At 39.4% G+C, this 6502-nt stretch overlaps 1 pseudogene; it reads left to right on the top strand.

Moving 5' to 3' along the window:
- Positions 1-5009, top strand: LOC129099496 (chitotriosidase-1-like; annotated as a pseudogene).
- The last annotated feature ends 1493 nt before the right edge of the window (positions 5010-6502 follow it).

Genomic DNA, 6502 nt, shown 5'->3' with positions numbered 1-6502 from the left:
ATGTCGCGTTATCAGCTAGAAAAGAGAGGGGGAGGTGAGGAAGAAGGTTATTCATTGGTTCGTATTTCCCGGACTGACTTGAGATCTTCCTCTCAGCCTGTGGAGTGTCAGCATTGACGCCTTTACGGCTGAAGAGAGGGAGTTGTAATTCACTTCAGGTCTTTCCAACCTCGCTACACATGTGATTTATGCCTTTTCTGACATTAGCCACCAACACAAGCTAGTCCCTAGCTGTGCAACTGAAATACAACGTTATCAGTCCTTTAATGAACTCAAAATCAGGTCAGTGCAAACCTACATGTGTGGAAAAAGTGAAGGGGTCTGAATACTGTATGGCTGCCCCATAAAATAATGTTGAGCTCAACTGAACAATTTATTTCTCTCACAGAAATCCACTGCTTAAAACCCTGTTGGCCGTTGGTGGCTTGAACTTTAACACGCAAAAGTAAGTTAAACCAAGAAAATGTTGGTATGTTCCAAACCATGAAAATTGCTTTTTCCATTCATGGCATATTTTTGTGATTTGCAAATCATGCATGATTTCATAAAAATTAGATAGCGGGGTGAGATGCTGGTATTTGAATACATAATAAGTTTATATTTATTTTGCAACAACATATTAATGCAAATAAATAATTCAAGATCAACAGGCTATGTTTATGTCTGGTACCTTTATTATATTGTGTGAAACCAACAGCAGGTTGCTGGAACATAGTCAGACAAATATGTGCACATAAAATTGGTCAGTATTCTTGGTATCTGCCAACACAAAATGCATTTATGTTTCCATTAGAACGTTTAACTTAAATTTCTTTGTTAGTGAAAACGGGGTTACATTGGTCCACCACTTATTTGAATCATAAAGCATTCGGGGTCTTTTCATACATGACAACATTTGGTAAAACAATTTAAAACTACAGTAGGCTAACATTAATTTCTCTTTTTTTACTTCACTCCCTTGATACTTTGCCTGCAATCACTAGTCTGCTTTGTGGCTGGCTGGTGCTGCATGCACATTGAAATTATGACAGGAAAAGCCTCTCAATGAAGGAATGCGCACGGAAAAGCACCTTTGGTTGAAGCTGCCCTCATCAATAGGGTTGATAATGCCTAGTAATGTAATGCCCCCAAATTGAAACTATTTCAATCCTCAACCAGTTCTGTGCCACTTCAGTTCTGGCAGCACAGACAAATGGCCATGCCACTCAAGCAAGTGAATGCCACTCAAGCAAGCGAAGAGCCTCGGCTAAAGGGCGCCGTTCATTTGCATGGACCACCTGTGCTGCAGTGACACAGAGCTAGCCATTTGAGAGGAAAAGGGCAAAAGAATTGACAGCAAGCCTATAGTTAGGAAAGTGGTCTGTTTCATTACTTTTTATTCATATAGATAATTTACATATGTCAATTAGATGCTAATGTCCATGAGAAATAAAGCCAAACCATAAAGAATTGACTATAATATTCATCCGCTTATATTTATCAATTTGACCTGGACAGATGTCCATCCATCCATCTTCCGTAACCTGCTTATCCAGTTAAGGGTCGCAGGGGTGCTGGAGCCGATCTCAGCTGTCAATGGGCGAAGGCAGGGTTCACCCTGGACAGGTCGCCAGTCTGTCGCAGGGCTGACATATAGAGACAGACAACCATTCACACTCACATCCACACCTACGGGTAATTTAGAGTCTTCAATGCACCTAAGCTGCATGTCTTTGGACTGTGGGAGGAAGCCGGAGAACCCGGAGAGAACCCACGCTGACACAGGGAGAACATGCAAACTCCACACAGAAGGCTGTCCAGCCCGGGAATTGAACCCGGGCCCCTCTTGCTGTGAGGCAACAGTGCTAACCACTACACCACCATGTAGCCTTGGACAGATGTGATCACTATAATATGTTTCCACTGTACTGTATTCTATTTTGAAGAACCGAGTATTGATAAGAGAAGCCTCTAGTTGTACTAAAATTATACAAATACCAATCCCTACCTGTAGGCCCCCTTAGTTCTCCCACACACTTGGGAAGGGAGGGGTATTCAGATGGTTGCAACCTGCCACAAACCACTAGATGGCACTACTTAAACAGTGTTCTGTTATTGTTGAAAATGATCAGGTGTTTGATTTGAATCCAATTTAAACTGATTGCATCCAAATAAATGAATCACTCAAGGCTCATAAAATACAATTTAACATGCATTTTTATTTACTCATATGTTTAGTAGTACTGGTTTACTGATACAATAAAACATTTATATTAGTGTGACTGAAAAGCATGGTAACCAGACCATTTGCCTAGGGCTGTATATTTGTAGTTGAACACATGATTTTGTGCTTTGCGTTTATCTTTGAGATTGTGAGAGCACTGTTTTGTTCAAATATTTACCAGATTCAGTAAAATGATGTCAACACAACGAAAGAGAGCAAAGTTCATCCATTCTGCTATCAGACTACTGAGAGAAAATGGATTTGATGGGCTTAACCTTGACTGGAGGTGCCCTGGAGGATGTGGAAGCCAACCCAAGGACAAGCAAAGATTCACACTGCTGTGCAAGGTCAGATCTGGAATTTTTCTTCTGAGATGGACAGAAATATCAGATCATAATCAGAAATATGCCATACTGTATTTACCATATATGGAAATATTACATTTTATATTCAACAGAGACTGAACCATGTTTCTGTGTTGTATAGGAGCTCAAAGATGCCTTTGTTGCTGAAGGAACAGCAGCCAACCGGGACAGCTTAATAGTCACTGCAAGTGTTTCTGCTGAGAAAGCAACCATCGATGCTAGTTGAAGTCGCACAGATTGCCAGGTAAAACTGATTAAATGTAATTCTATAAATTATATCCAAAAATTTGCTGTTATGCTGTTTGCTGTCATGTTTTAGTCAGTGTGATCATCCTCTGCAATTTTTCAGGTACCTGCAATGTATTAATGTATGGACAATGGACTTTCAAGGCCCCTGGGAAAATTTCACAAGACATCACAGCTCCTCATACAAGGGATCTCAAGACAAAGGAGAAACAATCTACTCTAACGTTGTGAGTTAGGAATTAGTATTTTCACTGCTTAAATGTCTTTCTATTTAGAGAGGTCCTCTCATCGTAATTTTGTTTTTACTTCTAAAATTTAGGACTATGCCATGCGGTACTGGCGTGATAAGGGAGCACCTACACAAAAGCTACTCATGGGGTTTGCGGCATACGGGCGATCTTTCAATCTCTCCACTGCATCAAGTGATGTTGGCGCACCAGCCAATGGTCCTGGTGAGGAACGCTGCTTCACTGGGGAAGAAGGATTATGGGCCTATTATGAGGTAAAACTGTGAGGTTACATACAATGAATTGACATCAAAGGCCTTTTTATGAGCTAACCATGTTTACTGTAATTGGTGGAAAAGAAATCTGTTTATGTTAACACATTCAATCTAAATGTGACGTTTTATCTTTTTTTCAGACCTGTTCTTATTTTGAAAGAGTAACAATCAAGGTGATTGCTGATCAGAAAGTTCCATATGCCACCATAGAAAATCAGTGGATTGGATTTGACAACAAAGACAGCCTTGATTTTAAGGTAATGATCTGTGTAATTCAACTATGTTCAGTAATTTGTTTGTAAATGACTGGTTGTACAATGATCTGGTTAAATAGATATTATGTTAGGATGACTTTCAGGGGTTGTGTTTTGTTCCTGTTTCTCTCAGGTGAGTTATCTAAAAACTAACAACTTTGGAGGAGCATTTGTCTGGTCTTTGGACCTGGATGACTTTGGTGGACAGTTCTGTAAACAGGGCAACTATCCCTTCATCAGTCACCTGCATAATCTCCTGGTTCCAGGTAACCAAAATGAAAAAAGTATGGTCTTCAAACAACACTGCAAATGCTGTGAACATCCTACAACAGCTCCAACTACCACCATCAGAACAACACCCTCCCCCACGACATCTCCAACAACCACAACATCTCAGACTAATTTACCCACTCGCACAACTACAATTTATTTGACTACAACCACAACCTCCCCAACCATAGCTACAGCTCCCACTACCACCACCAAAACTGCCACTACAACCTCCACAACAACTCCCACTGCCACCGCAGCTCAAACAACCACATCTTCTTCGACTACAAGCACAACCTCCCCAACCATAACCACAGCTCCCACCACCAACACTGCCACTACGACCTCCACAACAACTCCCACTGCCACCGCAGCTCAAACAACCACAGCTTCTTTGACTACAACCACACCTCCCCCAACCAAAACTAAAACTTCCATAACAACTCCCACAACCAATCCAAAACTAAATACCACATCTGAAAGAAATCATGGAAACTTCTGTAATGGAAAGAGCCGTGGGCTATTCCCAAACCCTACTGACCAATATTCATTTTACAACTGCACTGGTCAGATTGGCACCATTGAAAGCTGCCCATCAAATATGGTCTTCAACAAACAATGCGAGTGCTGTGAACAGGATAGTCACAACCAGGGGATCACCCATTAAGCAGACCCAAAACTCAATACCAAATCTGAAGGAAATCGTGGAAACTTCTGTAATGGAAAAAGCCATGGGCTATTCCCCAACCCTGCTGACCGACATTCTTATTACAACTGCACTGGTAAGATAGGCACCATTGAAAGTTGCCCATCAAATCTGGTCTTCAACAAACAATGCAAGTGCTGTAAATAGTCAAGGGACCACCATTTCAACTATGGCCCAAAGGAATAGAATGAAGATGCTGCACTAGTGAGGTGAGAGTGGGCGATATACTGCCGTCACCAGAATCAAAGCAAATGGTCTATGATGCTTGCACAAGCAAAAACATCACTAAATATGAATGACCCTGCGTTATGGCCGGATGAAATCACTTATTCTTAGTTAGCCTATATTTGTTTTAAATAATGTGTGAAAAAGGTAATTTCTTGTCACAAGCGCAAATGGAACATGCAATGTGTAGATCATTGTGTCCTGACATGCCTAACTTAATTAAATGTAATTGTGTATCTAACCGTATTGTAATGGTGTGCTCTTGTTTGTTCATATTTAGCCATTGCCACATTGTATTTGTCTTAAATCATGACACTGATGTTGCAAATTCTATATATGTATATGTATATGTGTCCAAATGTAAATTACTGTTAAAATACCACCAAATTATTAAATTGGGAATAATGAAATCCTAAATCAAGAAAAATTTGAAAATCTTTGGAATATTTTGTTTGGTTTTGTTCTATGTTTTGTTGTTGTATGTTAGTTGGTCTTTGTCTATTTAAGTGTTAAATAGAAGTATGGATTTAGAAGACAGGAGTCTCCTACTGCATTGTAAGATGAACTACTCTGCAATGGAAAAAATAATCTATTAAGAAAACAACTTTGACAACAACTTTGTTTTTAGTCATTTTGAAGAGATGTGCACTTCTTTTGAGACTGTATAGACAATTCTTATTGAGGGTTTATTATTATTCATTTTTATACTTGAATTAAGAAAACATTAGGAGCTAGTTTAACACAAATGTGAGACTGTCCAATCGAGGACTATTTTATATCAACACTGAATGAAATGTCTCTGTAATGTGAAGAAGCTTCTAATACCGTTCTTTTTGGAGTATTATCACCTCAGTCAGACCAACAAAGTAAAACAATTGCATACAACTATTTCTGCCCTAATGAAGACCATGTGTGGTAAAAAACAGAATGCAATTTAACAAATATGTCACAGAAAAAAAGCTCTTTCTGGCTGACTGGACTCTACAATGGAGCTGAAGCAGAGCGTCACAAGCCTACTACACAGAAAAAAACAGTTGACCTTCCAGAGGAAGTGTAGTTGTTGCAGGGCTTGCTGGATATTTGATACGAATGGGCGTGTAGGACTTCCTTTTTTAAATTCAGTCACCCACATTTAAGTTTGGTGAAATTAAGTTTCAACTGCGACTTTCTTGACTTGATCTTTGAAATTGAATTACAATGTGATAAATATATATAAGTCTCTCAACGTTAACTACCATACATGTTTTTTACCTAAAAAGGTCCCATTGGGAGACAACAGAAGGGGAGGTACTCTCTACAGTAGGAAAGGACCAACTGCATTTTATTCCAACCAATGCTTGTCAATACAAACCTGTTTGTAAATAAAAAAGTAAAACTAGTTGGTAGGTAGGTATTTCTTACCCCATTGGGCGGGTGTGCTATTTGCTTAATTGTTTATAACATTGATTGAGGACATTGTTTAAATATTCTTTAAAGATTCTTTGAAGCAGGTGAAGTGGGTGTGTTCTTGTTGGGTAAGTTTCAACCACCAGTAATTAGATGTGTATTACATGCTGATCCCTGTTTGTACAAGGAAGCTAGCCTTGTTCTGTGCATGTATTGTTAATTTGTCGCAACAGTTTGTGAATTTTGATAAACCTGACCAATCAAAGCGCTTTAACAGTACATATCATTCACCCATTCATACCCATTCATACACTAATGGCAGGGGCTTCTATTCGTGATACCGCC

The sequence above is a fragment of the Anoplopoma fimbria genome, chromosome 12, assembly GCF_027596085.1.
Source record: "Anoplopoma fimbria isolate UVic2021 breed Golden Eagle Sablefish chromosome 12, Afim_UVic_2022, whole genome shotgun sequence".
In the NCBI taxonomy this organism is placed as follows: domain Eukaryota; kingdom Metazoa; phylum Chordata; class Actinopteri; order Perciformes; family Anoplopomatidae; genus Anoplopoma; species Anoplopoma fimbria.
The sequence above is the reverse complement of the archived record's forward strand: the minus strand, read 5'-3'. Positions and strand labels throughout refer to the sequence as shown.